General features: G+C 40.4%; 1 protein-coding gene across 1 annotated transcript in view; it reads left to right on the top strand.

The window, feature by feature from the left end:
- The window catches only part of LOC145392190 (transmembrane 9 superfamily member 1-like), a 538,883-nt gene that overhangs the window by 470,988 nt on the left and 48,270 nt on the right, over positions 1 to 19,625 (top strand). The gene's annotated exons all lie outside the window — the stretch shown is intronic.

Raw genomic sequence — 19,625 nt, forward strand, 5'->3', positions numbered from 1 at the left:
TTGACATTATTAGTACCCTCTTCTCTCCTACTCTCTGTCCGTACCACTTCCTCAACTTCTGATCTTTCACAACCATCCCCCCTAGTTTCCTTCACTTCTATTTCCTTAAATACCATTTCCTTACTTTCATATCCAATACTCTCCAAAAAAAAGTATTACGTTCTTCCTCTGTCCTCTTATCATTTTTTTCCTTTACTTCTTCCTTTAATGATTTTAAAACTTCTCTTTCTTCTTCATTCAGATCTTTTCTTATTATAATATTTTCCATCCCCGCCTCTTTGCTTAATTTCCAGGTCACTTTAAGTATCTCATTTATTACACTTTCTGATGTAAACTTGACTCTCATTGGTCTTGTTTCCCCTTTCTTATAAGGCCCTATCCTCCTTACTTCCTCAAATTCCTTTACCCACTTGTCTCCTTCGGGGTCAATCTTGCCTAATGTTCCTCTCACCATGTTCGTGTCTCTCTCGAGTCTTGCGAACCTAACCTTTTCTTCCTCTTCCCTGTTTCCAAATACTACCACACATCTGTTCCTTTCTACAGTTTCTCTCGCTATTTTCTCTTTTTTCTTCAGTATTTTCACTACATTTTCTTCCATTTCTTTCTTGTTCATTTCCCTTTCTTCCTGGATGATCTCTCTTAAGCTGACCACTTCTTTCTGTTCTTCTTCTACGTGTGCCCACTTTGCCTTATGTTCTTCTAATACATTACTCACCTTCTCTGTTTTATTAGTACTCTCTTCAAGTTTCCTCCTCAGTTCAACATTTTCCCTCTTCAAGTTCCTAATCTCTTCATTGGCTGTTTCGTTGGACTGGATTAGACTCTGTATGGTGGTTTCCGTATTTCCTGATACATCCTTTATCACTAGATTCTCTACTTTTTTTTCGAGTTCACTAATCCTCATAATTAATGTTTTCACCAGGTCCATGACATTAGTATTAGCATCAAAACCTTGAAATTCCATTCCCTCATTGTTTACGTTTTCGGCCATGTTTAATGTAAAGTACCTAAACAGCTGTTACCGAATAAGCCACAAACATTCATGTATATTATTACCAACAAATCTTTACATTTTTGGTAGTCTACTAACTTTCATTATTTTAAATTTAAAGAAAGACCCTAGGAGACAGGACAGACAAAATTCCTGAAACTACTCAAGGTTAGGAGCGATGCCTTGGACATCCGCTCTCTCCGGCTGTTTGTGTGTGTGTATTTACCTATTTGTAGTCTACAGGAATTGAGCAATGCTCGTGTTGTCCTGTCTCCATATCCACATTTATCAAGTCTACCTTTACACACATGAATGTTTTTCTCATGCACCACCTCTTTGTCTAAGTCATTCCAAATATTTAAGAATATACCTAATTGTGATATACACGGAATGTACTATGCTCGTGAGTTTCCGTCGCTGTTTCTCAATAAGTCGAATTTAACTTTAAACTCGTTTATGTTTTTAGACTGGACGATCTCTTTGTCCAGGCTATTCCATAAGTCTATACTTCTGTAAGGAAAGCTATATTTCTTGATATCCTTCAAGCAGCTTGACTTTTTCAATTTCATTCCATGTCCTCTTGTTGCTCTCTTATCCCATACAAACAGATCTTCTTTGTCAATTTTATCTACTCCCACCATGGTCCTGAACACCGCAATCATGTCTCCCCTCTTTCTCCTTTCCTCTAACGAAGGCAAATCCAGTTTTTCCAGCCTCTCTCTGTATGACAGGTCTGCCAGACTGGGGACCATCTTGGTTGCTGTTCTTTGTATTCTCTCAATCTTGTTTATATCTTTCTTTTTGTGTGGGGACCACACTACCGCTGCATATTCTAACCTGGGGCGGATCATGGCCACTATCAATTTTTTCATCATTTCCTCATCCATATAATGAAATGCTACTCTTATGTTAGTCAAGAGCTTATAAGTCTCTCCAACTATCTTGTTAATGTGCTTTTCTGGTGACAAACTATCTTGGACCAGCACTCCCAAATCTTTCTCTTCTCTCCTTTTTGTGATTAATTCATTACCCAAAAAATAATTCAGTGATGGTCTCCTGGTACTTTTACCCATTTCCAATATTTTACATTTCTTTACATTAAATTTCATTTCCCACGTCCGGCTCCAATTGTGTATCCTATCCAAATCCTCCTGCAGTATTTTACAATCCTCCTCAACCTCTATCTTCCTCAAGATCTTTACATCATCAGCAAACAGACTCGCATAACTGTTCACACCATCTACCATATCATTTACATAAATCAGGAACATTACTGGCGCCAACACTGAGCCTTGAGGGACTCCACTTGTTACTTCCCTCCATCCAGACATCTTTTCCTTTATTACTGTCCTCATTTGTCTGTCTCTCAAAAAGTCTCTCATCCATTCCAGAAGTTTCCCCTTTAGTCCTCCTATATATTCTAGTTTCCACATTAGTCTCTTATGAGGTACCTTGTCAAAGGCCTTCTCTAAGTCTAAGTACACACAATCCACCCAACCATCTCTCTCCTGTACCACATCAATCGCTCTTGAGTAAAAGCTCAACAAGTTTGAAACACATGACCTTCCACTTCTGAATCCAAACTGACATTCAGCCAAAATATTCATCTCTTCCAGATATTTTATCCATCTGTCTTTCAGGATTCTCTCACACAAATTTTGCGACCATGCTGGTTAGAGACACTGGTCTATAATTCAGGGGTTCTTCCCTGTTTCCTCCCTTGTAAATTGGTACCACATTTGCCCTCTTCCATTCTTTGGCACTTTCCCCTCTTCCAGTGAGCATACAATTAAGCTGTGAATTTTATCCGCCAGTTGTTCTCTGCATTCCTTCAGTACCCAATTAGAAATTCCATCAGGTCCTGGGGCTTTCCTTACATCTTGGGTTTCCAGTAATTTATACACTTCCTGCACCTCCACTTTTATATCTTTCATCACCGGAACATTTCTAATCACTCCCTCCCCTTCCACAAGCTCCTTTTCTTTAGTGAAAACTGACTGGAAACGTTTGTTCATTATTTCTGCTTGCATTGCCGCATCATTAAAGACCTCTCCATCTACTTTCAGCTTGGTGATTCCTTCCTTTTGTTTCAGTTTGCCATTAACAAATCTATAAAACAGTTTGGGTTCATCCTTGCATTTGTCAATTATACCTTTTTCAAAATTCCTTTCTTCTTCCCTACGTATTCTTGCGTATTCGTTTCTTGTTCTTTTATATTCTTCCTTTGTTCTGTCGTTACCTCTCTTTCTCCAATTGTTCCACGCCTTATCTCTCTCTTTTTTGGCTATCATACACCTTCTATTAAACCACTCCTTTTTCCTGTTTTCTTTCCCTCTTACTCTTGGTACAAATTTTTCCACTCCCAAATTATAGAGGTCTAGAAAGATATCCCACTTCCTCTGTATCTCTCTTGTTTCTCTGAATTTTCTCCAATCCGCATTTTCAAAAAAGTTTCTCAATCCTGTAAAATTTGCTTTGCCAAAGTTTTATCTTCCCTGTCTATGAGGCTCGTCTCTTGGCTCGACGTTTCCTATTAACATCTGGAACTCAATGACCACGTGATCACTTTTTCCCAAAGGACAGAGATATTCCAATGATTCTATTACATCAGGTTCTTTGGTGAACAGTAAATCTAACCTTGCTGGTGTGTCCTCACCTCGAAACCGTGTCTCTTCTTTGACCCACTGCGTCATCACATTATTCATTATTATATTTAATAACATAGTACCCCACGAATCCTCGCCGCCTCCCGAGTACCATTCCTCCCAGTTCACCTCTTTACAATTAAAGTCACCCACCAAAATTATATTATTGCTTTTCTCAATTATTTTTTGCAAGTAGCTAGCCGTATCTGACAACATCTCATGGTATTCGTCATCCTTCCATGCTCTCGTCTTTGGGGGAACATACACTACCGCCATATCTCTCTTAACATTCTCTCCAGTTTCTAATTTCATATATATCACTTCAGCCCTGCCTTCTCCCATTTCCACAGTATCTACATTTATGTTGTTCTTCACTGCTATCATCACTCCTCCTCCCTTTTTTCTTTTCTGTCTTTTCTCCACAGTTTGTATTTACCATCTCCCAAATGAACATCAATATCTTCTCTTAATTTGGTCTCTACAAAGCACATGACATCAGGTTCATGTTCTCTCAAGAAATCATTAATTTCGATCCTTGTTGATATGAAACCATCAACATTAGTATATATCACCTTCAAATTATTTTTGACATTATTAATACCCTCTTCTCTCCTACTCTCTGTCCGTACCACTTCCTCAACTTCTGATCTTTCACAACCATCCCCCCTAATTTCCTTCACTTCTATTTCCTTAAATACCATTTCCTTACTTTCATATCCAATACTCTCCAAAAAAAAGTATTACGTTCTTCCTCTGTCCTCTTATCATTTTTTCCTTTACTTCTTCCTTTAATGATTTTAAAGCTTCTCTTTCTTCTTCATTCAGATCTTTTCTTATTATAATATTTTCCATCCCCGCCTCTTTGCTTAATTTCCAGGTCACTTTAAGTATCTCATTTATTACACTTTCTGATGTAAACTTGACTCTCATTGGTCTTGTTTCCCCTTTCTTATAAGGCCCTATCCTCCTTACTTCCTCAATTTCTTTTACCCACTTGTTTCCTTCGGGGTCAATCTTGCCTAATATTCCTCTCACCATGTTCGTGTCTCTCTCGAGTCTTGCGAACCTAACCTTTTCTTCCTCTTCCCTGTTTCCAAATACTATCACACATCTGTTCCTTTCTACAGTTTCTCTCACTATTTTCTCTTTTTCTTCAGTATTTTCACTACATTTTCTTCCATTTCTTTCTTGTTCATTTCCCTTTCTTCCTGGATGATCTCTCTTAAGCTGACCACTTCTTTCTGTTCTTCCTTCTACGTGTGCCCACTTTGCCTTGTGTTCTTCTAGTACATTACTCACCTTCTCCGTTTTATTAGTACTCTCTTCAAGTTTCCTCCTCAGTTCAACATTTTCCCGCTTCAAATTCTTAATCTCTTCATTGGCTGTTTCGTTGGACTGGATTAGACTCTGTATGGTGGTTTCCGTATTTCCTGGCACATCCTTTATCACTAGATTCTCTACTTTTTTTTCGAGTTCACTAATCCTCATAATTAATGTTTTCACTAGGTCCATGACATTAGTATTAGCATCAAATCCTTGAAATTCCATTCCCTCATTGTTTACATTTTCGGCCATCTTTAACGTACCGATCAAGTACCTAAACAGCTGTTACCAATAAGCCACAAACATTCATGTATACTATTGCCAACAAATCTTTACATTTTTGGTAGTCTACCAACTTTCATTATTTTAAATTTAAAGAAAGACCCTAGGAGACAGGACAGACAAAATTCCTGAAACTACTCAAGGTCAGGAGCGATGCCTGGGACGTGTGTGTGCATGTGTACTTACCTAGTTGTATTTACCTAGTTGTGACATACAGCAAATGGGCTACGCTTATGGGGTCCTGTCTCGGTTTCCCAGTAAGTCAAATTTTGCTTTGAACTCGTTTAACTTTTTAGACCAAACTCTCACTTTGTCCAGGCCATTCCACAGGTCTGTGTATCTATCTGGAAAACTGTATTTCTTGATATCCTTCAAGAAACTTGGCTTTTTCAGTTTCATTCCATGTCCTCTTGTTATTCTCCCATCCCATACAAACAGATCTTTACTGTCAATTTTATCTACTCTCATCATGGTCCTGAACACTACAGTCATGTTACCTCTCTCTCTCCTTTCTTTGAAGGAAGGCAAATCGAGCTTTTCCAGCCTCTCTCTGTATGACAGATCTGCTAGGCCAGGGACCATCTTGGTTGCTGTTCATTGTATTCTCTCAATCTTGTTTATATCTTTCATTTTGTTTGGGGACAACACTACTGCCGCATATTCCAACCTGGGGCAGATCATGTCCATCATCAATTGTTTCATCATCTCATTTATGTAATGAAATGCTACTCTAATGTTAGACAGTCAAGAGATTACATGTCTCTCTAACTATCTTGTTAATGTGTTTTTCAGGTGTCAGACTATCTTGGACCAGCAATCCCAAATCATTCTCTTCTCTCGCTTTTGTGATTGGTTCATTACCCATCGTATAGTTCAGTGATGGCCTCTTGGTACTTTTACCCATTTTCAATACTGTATTTTACATTTTTTTGTGTTGAATTTCATTTCCCACATCTGGCTTCAATTATGAATATGATCTAGGTCCTCCTGCAGCATTTTACAGTCTTCCTCAACTTCTACTCTCCTCAAGATCTTTGCATCATCAGCGAACAGATTTGCATAACTATTCATTCCATCTACCATATCCTTTATGTGAACAAGGAACATTACTGGCGCTAACACTGAGCCCTGTGGGACTCCATGTGTTACATCCCTCCATCCAGACATCCTGTCCTTTATTACTGTCCTTTTTTGTCTGTCTCTCAAGAAGTCTCTCATCCACTCCAGGAAGTTTCCCTTCAGTCCTCCTATGTGTTCCAATTTCCACATTAGTCGCTTGTGGGGTACCTTGTCAAAGGCTTTCTCCAAATCTAAATACAGCAAGCTCACGCATGGGTTTCGTTCCTAACGTGGCGCGTTCAGCATGAAGCCGCATAAGTTTTAACTACTTATTTTGCTCCTTAGATCCCCTAAACGTGGTCTTTTGCTGTTATCTGCCATTGGTATACAGTATGAAGCACTTTAATTGGTTAGAAGGTTTATTTAATGCTATAACTTACAAATACAGTACTGCACAGCAAAACTTCAACATACAAATACGTAAACACAAGGCAGCGTTCCAATGGTGAAACCAATCAGCGTCGGAATGTTGCCTTGAGTTTACGTATTTGTATGTTGAAGTTTTGCTGTGCAGTACTGTATTTGTAAGTTATAACATTAAATAAACCTTCTAACCACTTAAAGTGCTTCATATTGATTACCAATGGCAGATAACAGCAAAATACCATGTTTAGGGAGTCTAGGGAACAAAATGGTTTTGGGACTATTCGCTGTCAAGCCAGTTCGCCGTCACAACAATAACAAGACAACAGTAACAAGACAATAAGAATTTGATGGATCCCCCTGAAATATAGTTATTAAAGTATTGATTAATTAGCAATTAGCATGTGATGTGGTGTGTGGGAGGAAGAGAAGACGGAGGGGGGTTCAAGGAACAGCGTGGTGGACTGAAGAGGTGAGACAGGCTGTGGCACAAAAGAAGAAAGCATACAACGAATGGATGAGAAATAGGGGCGTGGAAGAAGTTGAGGCGGAAGAGAGAGTTATATGTAGAAAGAAAGAGAGAGGTGAAAAGATTAGTAAGAGAGAGTAAGAAGAGAGTGGATGAGGAATTTGGAAGGAATTTGAGTGTAAAGTGGAGGGACTGTAAGGAAATGTTCTGGAAAGTGGTGAAGAGAGTAAGATAGGGTGGAAGTGAGGTTAACAGGGGAGTGAAAGATAAAAATGGTAGATTACTAGTGGAGAAGGGAGAAAGAGTGAGCAGATGGAGAGAACACTTTAAGGAAATGTTGAACATAGAGGATGGAAGGAATGTGAGTATAAGTGGCTGGGGAATGGCTGGGAGAAGGAGGCAGATGAGAAGACAGGAAGAAATCAGTAGGATAGAGGTTGTGGAAGCAATGAAGAAGGTTATATTGGGGAAAGCCCCAGGAATTGATGGAGTGTGTGGTGAAATGCTGAAGCATAGGGGAGAGATAGTAGTAGAATGGATGTGGAAGATGTGCAGATTGGCCTGGGAGGAAGGTAGAGTCCTGGAGGATTGGAAGTCAGGTATAATTATTCCCTTGTACAAAGGAAAAGGGGAAAAAAAAGTGTGTGGTAATCATAGGGGCATTTATCTTCTTAGTGTAATAGGAAAAGTGTATGGTAGGATACTTATTGACAGAGTTAGAGAAAGAACAGAGGAATTAGTTGGAGAAGAACAGGGAGGCTTTAGGAAGGGAAGAGGTTGTGTAGATCAGATATTCATTCTTAGATCTTTAGTGGAAAAGTTTCTAGAGAAGGGAAAGAAGTTGTATGCGGCTTTCATGGATTTGGAGAAAGCATATGACAGGGTGGATAGACAAGGATTGTGGAAAGTATTAAGAATATATGGAGTAGATGGAAAGTTGTTGAATGCTGTGAAGAGTATGTATGATGGTGCTAAGGCTGCAGTGCGTGTGGATGGTGAACTAAGTGAATTTTTCTCTTTGGAGGTTGGGTTGAAACAGGGATGTGTCATGTCTCCATGGTTGTTCAATCTGTTCATGGATGGGGTAATAAAAGAGGTACAAGGTAGGGTAGTGGATGTTGGAGTGGCCCTGGTGAGAGAGGATAGTGTTTGGAAACTCCCTGTACTGTTGTTTGCAGATGATACTGTGTTGTTGAGTGAAGATGAAGGGGAGCTGCAAGGCTTGGTGGATGAGTTTGGAAGTGTGTGCAAGAAACGGAATCTTAAGGTGAATGTAGGGAAGCGTAAAGTGATGATCTTTGAGCAAGGTGAAGTCAGTGAATGTACAGCGAGGTTGGATGGTGAGGAAATGGAAAATGTGAGTACATTTAAGTACTTGGGTAGTGTGATGAGTAAGGATGGAGGTTTGGAGAGTGAAGTGCTTGAAAGGGTGCAGCAGGGAAGAAAAGTTGCTGGTTCCTTGAAAGCAGTGATAAGAAACAGGGAAGTGAGCATGGGAGTGAAAAAGTTACTACATGACAGTATAGTGATACCAACTCTAATGTATGGAAGTGAAGCTTGGACATTGTTGGAAGGACACAAGTCAAGAGTGAGAGCAGTGGAAATGAGTTATTTAAGAGGAGCCTGTGGAGTCACTTGGAGAGACAGGCTGACGAATGAGGATATAAAGGAGCATTGTGGTGTGGATGTGGATGTGTTAGGAAGTGTTATGAGGAACACACTGAGGTGGTTTGGCCATGTGGAGAGGATGGAGGGTGAAAGACTGACAAAGAAAGTGTATGTGAGTGAGGTGGAGGGGGGAAGAGGGAGGGGGAGGCCGAGGATGAGATGGAGGGATGGGGTGGAGAGGTATATGAGAGAGGGGGGTGTGAGTTGGGAGCAGGGCAGTGAAATGGCAGGGGACAGGACGACGTGGAGCCGATTTGTTTGTTGCCTCCCCAAACGGGATTGAGGCGTCTGGCAATAGGTAGATAGATAGATAGAAGTATATTTATAAAAGTACTGATTAATTAATATAAGCATATTTATAGAATGACGGGGAATCATCCAGGGTGTGAATTGTCCTGACGGGGAATCGTCCATGTTTTGACAGGGAATTGACATGACAGCGAATTGTCTCGGAACCCACCGATCGTGGGTAATCACATAAATCAGGTTAACTGGTTACAAGGCTTTATTTAATGCATTAACTTTATTTTTGCTTACACTTTCTTTAAGTGCTTTAACTTACAAGTGCATACCAGAATAGTAAATATTTAACTTACAAATACAGTACTGTGGAAAAGCAGTACAGCAAATATTTAACAGACAAATAAAAAAGGTAATATTCCAACGCCTATCAGATAAACTTGTTGTAAGACTTTATTTCTTGCTTGAACGTTATTTAATAGTACTTTAACTTGCACATAAACTTACCAGAACAATACTGTAAATATTTAACTTACAAATACAGTACTGTGGAAAAGCAGTACAGTGAATCACATCATGTGATCAAAACAAACCGTGCATGCTGAGCTGATGTTTGAGGATTTGGCCTTTCAAAGGCCTCTCGCGTAAATTTATAGTTTACTTAATGATTCTTTAATCTTACATTGTCTTATACCTATACCAGCACCAACCGCGTATAATTGCGAGTACATTTGGCGAGAACGTGTTCGGGGCGAGTTTACTGTACACACAATCCACCCAACTGTCTCCCCCCTGTAGCACGTCGATCGCTCTTGAGTAGAAGCTCAACAAGTTGGAAACACACAACCTTCCACTTCTGAATGCAAACTGACTCTCAGCCAAAATGTTCATCTCTCACCAGATATTTTATCCATCTGTCTTTCAGCATTTTCTCACACAATTTTGTGACTATGCTGGTCAGGGACACTGGTTTATAATTCAGGGGTTCTTCCTTGTTTCCTTCCCTATAAATTAGTACCACATTCGCCCTTTTCCATTCCCGAGGCACTCTCTCTTCTTCCAGAGAACACACAATTAAACCGTGAATCTTATCTGCAAGTAGTTCTTTGCATTCCTTCAATACCCAATTAGAGATTCCGTCTGGTCCTGGGGCTTTTCTTACATCTTGAATTTCCAGTAATTTATGCACTTCCTGTACTTCCACTCTTATATCTTTTATCACTACATTTCTAGTCACTTGCTCACCCTCCACAAAATCTCTTTCTTTAGTGAAAGCCGATTGGACACATTTGTTCATTATTTCAGCTTACATTGCCGCATCTTTATAGACCTCTCCTTCTTCTTTCAGTTTGGTGATTCCTTCCTTTTGTTTCAGTTTGCCATTAATGAATCTATAAAACAATTTAGGTTCCTCCTTGCATTTGTCAATTATACCTTTTTCAAAGTTCCTTTCTTCCTTTCTATATATTCTTGTACAGTATATTCATTTCTAGTTCTTCTGTATTCTTTGTTCTGTTATTACCTCTCTTTCTCTAGTTGTTCCTTACCATGTCCCTCTCTTTTTTTTGCTATTGTACATCTTCTGTTAAATTAGTCCTTTTTCCTGTTTTCTTTCCCACTTACTCTTGGAACATATTTTTCTATCTATCTCTCTGTCTATAGCCTGACGCCTTAATCACGCAAAGGGTGGCCAGAGACAAAATAAACTAGTGGAATATCTGGAAAATGTGGCTGTATAAAAATCCTCAGGCATTTTAGAGTCAAAGTTGGCAAATAGGCTTTCCTAGGGTGTTTTTTTGTGCTGAATCCATTTTTGCTGTTTGCCAAGCTGTATCTCGTGCGGTTTTGCTCCTAGCGGACAAAATCCAAGATGGCCGCCATTTTTCTAGAAAATGCATATTTTGAAGAATTGCTTCAAATATAAAATATATTAATGGATATAATGCATTGCACAAGCTCCTAATGTACATATTGATAATAAAATATGTAAAATGTGTGTCTTTGTGTGTAAATAAAGCATCATAAACAGTGAAAATCCAAGATGGCCGCAGTTTTATTTGATTGTTGATATCTTTGCTTCCTGGAACGATGTATGTGATATGTATTTGTTTTATTCTTGTCCCTTTCTCAACATTACTCTCTGAAAAGGAGGAACCAACACTGCTACCAAAATATCAGGCTCAAGAAGGATTTATTGAGATGATTCATGTGGCTTTGAGACTTTGAGGTGATATACTGGCACATCCCATGTACAAGGGATTTGTTGTCAATGAAGATGAAATGATATCCTGCGTCCCAAATAGCCTTTTATGTTCCTTTGGTTGATGTTTGGTGGACAAAGTCTTTTGGAAGCAGACCCAGACGACGTAGCAGACGATACAAAACAGGATGACAGTCAAGCAAAAGTTCTTAGTATTGCACAAGACTTGGTTTAAAACGTCACGGGAGGTAAGCACTGGACTCCTAAACATCTTGGGCTTGCCAGCACTTTGCACCAGGCTACACGGTCTAAAGAACTTGTTGAACTATTTCACAAAGCTGGACACATCATAAGTTACCCGAAACTACTGCAGTTTGACACATCCCTGGCTGAGAGTACACTGAAAACAATGGATGCAGACACAGGAGCAGTGATTCCACCAAACTTTGTACCAAACAGATTTGTGCACTTCACATGTGACAACATTGACATCAGCGACAACAGTTTTGATGGTGAAAACAGCTTCCATGCCACACAGATCGCTGGATGGCAAAGAGGTCCCGAAGCGGACATAGGACTGAAGGACCTTCGACCTTCCCCAAACACGAGTCTGAAAGTTCCCGAAGTCATGGATCAACTTTCACCCGCTGCAGTGGTGACAGAAAGACTAGAACCTAGAGCAACTTAGGGCATCAACAAAGAATGGTACAATGAATCAAATGATGACAATCCATCAGCAGCTCAAGCCATTGCCAAGGACATGGCCTTTTTCCTGAAATGACAAGATGTGGACATCAAGACAGGCTGGACACATTTTAACCAAAGCAACTGTAGCGCCAATCCTGAAATGACGAGTGTTGGTTACATACCAATTGTCCAGGCCCCAGCCCATGAACTTGACACTCTCCATACGGTGGTTCAGAGATGCAAACACATTGTAGCACAACTTGGACAACACCATGTCGTACGTACAGTTGATGAAGCCCTTTATTGTAAGCTGATAGAGCTCAGGTGGGCAAAGGACGAATACCAGGACTTCCTGATCGTCAGAATGGGCGGGTTGCACATATCGCTGAACGTTCTGAAGGTCATTGGGAAACATGTTCAATCATCTGGTCTACTGGAGGCTTGGGTTGAAAGCAAAATCCTTGGTCCTGGTACAGCAGAACAAGTCCTCACGGGCAAAGGCAAGTCATACTCCAAAGCAATGCGAGCACATAAGCTAACCATCCAGGCCATGTGGAGAATCCTGATGCCAAAACTTCTGACCTTCATCCAAAACGAAGCACAAGGGCTGAGGGCTGAAATAGAGGCAAAAGCAAACAGCGAAGACATTGAAGAACTGTTATTGCATCACTGGTGCCAATGCTGATGTCCCTACCCCCAGTCCCAGACTTATGTGTGGAACTGATCGCCTGCAACTGCGCCAACCGATGTATGAGTGCACATTGCATATGTAAAAAGTCCCACTTGCGTTGTACAGCAGCATGCAGATGTAGAACATCCGATAACGATTGTAGCAATGTCGAAGCCCAACAATGACACTGTGTAAAACACACTGCCACTATGCCTGTTCATCAATTTGCAATCTGCAACTTGTTGTAATATAAATGTGTTGTCAGCCATCCTGGATTTATGTTTATGTTTATTACTTAATTAAGAGAAAAGTAATATCAATAAAACAGTTAATGTACAATGACTTTATAGTGGGTTTTAATAAGGTTTTACGGTCGTCATAATGATATACGGACGAGGCACCACTTGTAAAAATGATGCTTTTGAGTTTAAGGCGGCCATCTTGGATTTACCCGTCTGACAGTGTCAGCTTGAGAGATACAGCTTGGCAAACAGCAAAAATGGCTTCTGCACAAAAAAACACCCTAGAAAAGCTTATTTTCCAACTTTGACTCCAAAATGCCTGGAGTTGTCCAAATACCTGAAAACCGGACTAGACTAAAACGCCTCCAAGTCGCCCTGTCACCCACCATTTGACTACCCTCACACAACTCACCCCCCCCCCTCCCTCATATACCTCTCAACTCCATCCTTCCACCTCATCCTCGGTCTGCCCCTCCCTCTCCCTCCCTCCACCTCACCTACATACACCCTCTTAGTCAGTCTTTCATTCTCCATTCTCTCTACATGTCCAAACCACCTCAGTGTATTTCTCCTAATCTTCTCAACCACATCCACATCCACCCCACAACGTTCCTTCACTTCTTCATTCATCAACCTGTCCCTCCATGTCACTGCACATGCTCCTCTCAAGTAACTCATTTCCACTGCTCTCACTCTTGACTTGTTCCCCTCTTGCAAGGTCCACACCTCGCTGCCATACGTCAGGGTAGGGATGACAATACTATCATGCAGTGACTTCTTAACTTCCATACTCACCTCCCTCCCTATTTCTCATCACTGCTTTCAGTGAACCAACAACCCTCCTTCCCTGCTGTACCCTTTCATGCACTTCATCCCCCAAAGTTCCATCCTTACTCATCGCACTACCCAAGTACTTGAATGCACTCACATTCTCCATATCCTCACCATCCAACCTCACTGTACATTCTGTTACTTCATTCTTCTCAAACACCATAACTTTACTTTTGTTTACATTAACTTTCAGCTTCCTCCTCCTACACCCTGTCCCAGATTCATTCACCAAACCTTGCAACTCCCATTCATCTTCACTCAACAATACTGTATCATCAGCAAACAGCAACACTAGAATCTTCCAAATCTCACCCTCATTCATTAGAGCCACCCCCACATCCACTGCCCTACCTTGCACCTCCTTTACAACTCCTTCCATGTATATATTAAACAGCCACGGAGACATCACACAACCGTGTTTCAGTCCCACATTGAGATCAAAGAACTCACTCAGCTCACCATCCACTCGCACCGTAGCCCTAGCTCCTTCGTACATACTCTTCACAGCATTCAACAATTTCCCCTCCACCCCATATATTCTTAATATCTTCCACATAACGAATTATAAAGATCTAGAAAGATTTTCCACTTCCTCTGCATCTCTCTTGTTTCTCTGAAGTTTCTCCAACCTGCATTTTTGAGAAATTTCCTCAATCCTGTAAAGTTTGCATTCCCAAAGTTGTATCTTCTCTGCCTATAAAGCTCATCTCTTGGCAGCATGTTCGCTTTTATCATCTGAAACTCAATGACCACATGATCACTTTTTCCTATGGGACACAGATATTTCAAAGATTCAGTTATGTCAGGCTCTTTAGTTAGAAGTAAATTTAGTCTTGCTGGTGTGTCATCACCTCTGAATCATGTCTCTTCTTTCACCCACTGGGTCATTACAGTATCCATTGCAATATTTAACAATATAGGGCCCCAAGAATTTTCACTGCCTCCTGAGTCCCATTCCTCCCAGTTTGCAGCTTTAAAATTAAAATCACCCATCAGAATTATGCAATTGCTTTTCTTAATCACTTTCTGTTGATATCTAACCATATTTGACAACATCTCCTTGTATTCATTGTCATTCCATGCCCATGTCGTAGGAGGAACATAAACTACTACGATTTCTTTCTTGCCAAGCTCTCCAGTTTCTAATTTCATATTTATCACTTCATCCCTATCCTCTCCCAGTTCCACATTATCCACATTGATGTTGTTCTCATAGGGGCATTTGTCTTCTTAGTGTAATAGGAAAAGTGTATGGTAGGATACTTATTGACAGAGTTAGGGAAAGAACAGAGGAATTTGTTGGAGAAGAACAGGGAGGCTTTAGGAAGGGAAGAGATTGTGTAGATCAGATATTCATTCTTAGATATTTAGTGGAAAAGTTTCTAGAGAAGGGAAAGAAGTTGTAAGTGGCTTTCATGGATTTGTACAAAGCATATGACAGGATGGATAGACAAGGATTGTGGAAAGTATTAAGAATATAAGGAGTAGATGGGAAGTTGTTGAATGCTGTGAAGAGTATGTATGATGGTGCCAAGGCTGCAGTGCGTGTGGATGGTGAACTGAGTCAGTTTTTCTCTTTGGAGGTTGGGTTGAAACAGGGATGTCATGTCTCCATGGTTGTTTAATCTGTACATGGATGGGGTAATGAAAGAGGTACAAGGTAGGGCAGTGGATGTTGGAGTGGCCCTGGTGAGAGAGGGTAGTGTTTGGAAACTCCCTGTACTGTTGTTTGGAGATGATACTGTGTTGTTAAGTGAAGACGAAGGGGAGCTGCAAGGCTTGGTGGATGAGTTTGGGAGAGTGTAAGAAACAGAATCTAAAGAGGAATATAGAGAAGAGTAAAGTGATGGTCTTTGAGAGAGATGAAGTCAGTGAATGTACAGTGAGGTTGGATGGTGAGGAAATGGAGAATGTGAGTACGTTTAAGTACAGTACTGTACTTGGGTAGCGTGATGAGTAAGGATGGAAGTTTGGAGGGTGAAATGCTAGAAAGGATACAGCAAGGAAGAAAGGTTGCTGGTTTCTTGAAAGCAATGATAAGAAACAGGGAAGTGAGCATGGAAGTAAAATGTTACTACATGACAGTATTGTGATACCAACTCTAACGTATGGAAGTGAAGGTTGGACGTTGTTGGAAGGACACAAGTCAAGAGTGAGAGCATTGGAAATGAGTTAATTAAGAGGAGCCTGTGGAGTCACATGGAGAGACAGGCTGACAAATGAGGATATAAAGGAGTGTTGTGGTGTGGATGTGGGTATGATAGAAAGTGTTAGGAGGAACACACTGAGGTGGTTTGGCCATGTGAAGAGGATGGAGGGTGAGAGACTGATGAGGAGAGTGTATGTGAGTGAGGTGGAGGGGAGAGGGAGGGGGAAGCCGAGGATGAGATGGAGGGATGGAATGGAGAGGTGTATGAGAGAGGGGGGTGTGAGTTGGGAACAGGGCAGTGAAATGGCAGGGGACAGGGCGACGTGGAGGCGATTTGTTTGTGGCCACCCCATACGGGACTGAGGCATCTGGCAATAGATAGATAGATAGACGGATGTTGTTCTTCACTGCCGTCATCACTTCTCCTCCAGTTTTTTCTTTTCTGTCTCTTCTCCACAGTTTGTATTTACAATCTCCCATATGGATATCAATATGCTCTCTTAACTTGGACTCTACAAAGCACATACAGTAATGTCTGGTTTGTGCACCCTCAAGAAATCGTTGATTTCTAACCTTGCCGATATTAAACCATCAACATTAGTATGTACCACTTTCCAACTTTTTTCATTGTTCTTTAGTCCCTATTCTCTCCCTCTTTCTGTCAGTATGACTTCCTCAGTTTCTGATTCATAACTCTCTAATAGAACACTGTCTTCTCTTCGTCCGTTCTCTGTTCGTTTTTTTGCCTTTACTAGCTCCTTTATTTTAGCTCCTTCTTTCTCATTTGCATCTCTCCTTATTGGAACATTCTTGAACTCCTCTATGTCTGATAATTTCCATGTTCTGTTGATGATTACATGTACTATTACGTGAGACTTAAACTTTACTTTAAGTGGCCTCATCCCTCCTTCCTTATATTTTTTTTTTTTAGTCTTCAAACTTCTTCAGTCTATTCTTGAGCTTCGTTGTTACCTTCCATAACTACTGATACTATCTCTTTAGCCTTACTCAGTTCTTCTCTTTCCCTTTCTGATCTTCCTGTCCTACGTTTTCTTTTACTCCTGAGATTATCACACATTTTGTTTTGTCTGCTACATCCCTGACTAAAGAGTCTCTACTTCTTAGTACCCTAACCACTTCCTTCTCTGTCTTTTCCTTGCTTTGTTGTCCTATAATCTCTTTCATATTTATATTTTCTTTCTCTTGAATTTTCTTCTACCCCTTGTGTTGCTCCTTGATTTCCTTAATGTGTTCATGTTGCCTCCTTGATTTTGATTCATGCTCGTGTAGTTTACTTCTCATTGTGTCCCTTTATTTTTCCTTCCTCTTATTTTCCTGCTTGAGCTGTTTTAATTCATTTGAGGCAGATTCTTTACTCACTTTTAATTCTGTAACTTGGCTTTCTTTTTCAGCACTACATGTGCAGATGCTTTCCAACTTGCTCTGCATTATCTTAAGCTCTTTCTCCTGTTTGAAGGTCCATTCCTGCAACTCTTTAATTATTGACCATACCTTTTTTAACTGTTGGACATTCTTCTCTGCCATTTTCTCCACTCCTGTTACTCTTGTTTGTTTCAATTTAGTACTTCCTTTACCCTTATCTTCATTGAAGAAGCCTGCAAATTCACTGCCACCAGATGTAAACAATGAACTGTCCCCTTCCGCCAGGATGCAGCCTACAAAAACTTTAATTCCACTGTGTCTTGTACTCTTGTATGACTGAAACCTGCATTTTTTTCACTAATATCAGACGGGACCACCACTCACGTATTCATTCACATAATCACAATAGGCTGCTCTCCTTTTCACTGCTGATTCGATGATTATTTCCCTTTCATCCACAAAGAGCTCAGTCTCTGTCGGCGACCTGTATGTGTGTGTGTGTGGGTGTGTGTTTTAACAGCACAGTCTGTGTGTGTCTGTGTGTCTGTTAGCACAATAGCTTCACAGTTGCTCAAGGTATCATCACAAAATTTTATAGTTGTGTAGTTGGGATGAAAATCTTGGACGAGTTTGGAATTGGTGAAAGTACAATAGGTCAAGGTCAAGGTTATATTTCGAGCTGTGCTGGGTATGTACTGGCTCGCAGCTGGTGCAATTTCTTCCTTGGGTGGGCCCCTAGTTTTCTGTTGTTTTTAAGTATAAAGAAAAGAGGTTTCCCCATATTCATTGCATCTTAAGATCTTTCACTGCAGTAAGTGCCTTTTTTTTCTCTGTCATTCATTAATTGTCAAAATGCCGTAATAAGTTACATGTTGAGAGACCATCGTATACCAAAGGTTTTTTTCATTGTTGGCACAAAGTACAGTATGCTGCCTGGCCAGTAAATATTAGACAGGAGGAGGTGGGTGGGATGAGTGAGAAGGAGCCACAGCTTGGTTAGTTATTCATTGTGGTTTTATCCCCGGGATGGGCAAGACTAGTTGCGTATCTTGAAATATCTGTTAATATTTTTCAAATTAGAAAATTGCATGGAATAAGTGTGTTTAGGTTTGCATATCCAGTTGACCCAAAAAGTTTATCAGTGGAGTTCAAATATTCCGGGTATGTAAATCATCATCATTGGCATGATATTAGTGCTATAATGTTCTGAACAAGTGCTGAGGCCTTCATAGATGTTTGTAACCAATTACAACTGTTTTTAAAAAATACACAGCAGAAACAAGTTGAGAATTTGAATGCCATGTCATGCCATATTTATCGTATGTGCAGGAATTTATTACCTTTATTGCGGTGCATGAGAATACCGAATCGGAGCGAGATTACTGAGATGGAGCGAGATTTCCGAATCAAAACTTGAAATTTCTGAATCGGAGCTAGACTTTGAAACAAATGGGACTGTGACTACATGTATTTAGGTCCTATGTGTTTTTAACTTGTTTATGTGTGTACTTGTTTGCAGTGGGATTCATTTCCCATCATTTACTGTCATGGAGCTGTAACAGGCTTACCAGATCTAGCCTTTTCAGTCTAAATTTAGCCATTTTTGGTTGATTTTCCTGGATTTAGCCTTAAATTTAGCCTCTTGGAAATTTTAGCCATTTTTTAACACTATTCAGAGAAAATTAACTTTCTAGACTTTTTTGTTGTTGTTTGTTTGTTTTTAATAATTATGCACATGACTGGCTCAGAAGGTGAAAAACACATGGTCAGAGTAAGGAAGTGATTTCACACTCAGGTGTGAAAAGCTTGAGATTCCCTGGGGGGCTTAACCCTAATCCCTCATTGACCTCTAATCCCTAAATCACCTGCCATCTCCTGGGAGCATGATTAATGCTTCCAACCTGTCACAGAACTTGGGATACAATGGGTCATGGGGTCACGGCCACGGGTGACAGAATTATAATAATAATGATGATGATGATGATGATGATGATGATGATAATAATAGTAATAATCTATCGATCTATCTATCTATCTATTGCCAGACGCCATAATCCCACAAGGGGTGGCCACTTGACTTTGAGTTATTTGTTTTACAGGGAGGGGCACAAACCCTCCACCAACCCACTTGTTGACACGTAGGTAGCACGTATGGTTTGGTTATATGGTTACCACCCAGCACTGTAAATGGTTTCTTGGCTTACAGGAAACCATTTGGCTTGTCACTCATTGTAAAACTACCTGTAAAGGAAAGAAAAGCGATAAGAAGTGACAGAAAAGATGGGAGAAATAGGAAGAGAGGAGGGTAGGCACAGAAAAAAGAATGATACGGGCCAAGGAAGTAGTAGGGAGCACTACATCAA

Source organism: Coenobita brevimanus, chromosome 21, assembly GCF_032717465.1.
Source record: "Coenobita brevimanus isolate Jiangsu-jjx chromosome 21, ASM3271746v2, whole genome shotgun sequence".
NCBI classification, from domain to species: Eukaryota; Metazoa; Arthropoda; class Malacostraca; order Decapoda; family Coenobitidae; genus Coenobita; species Coenobita brevimanus.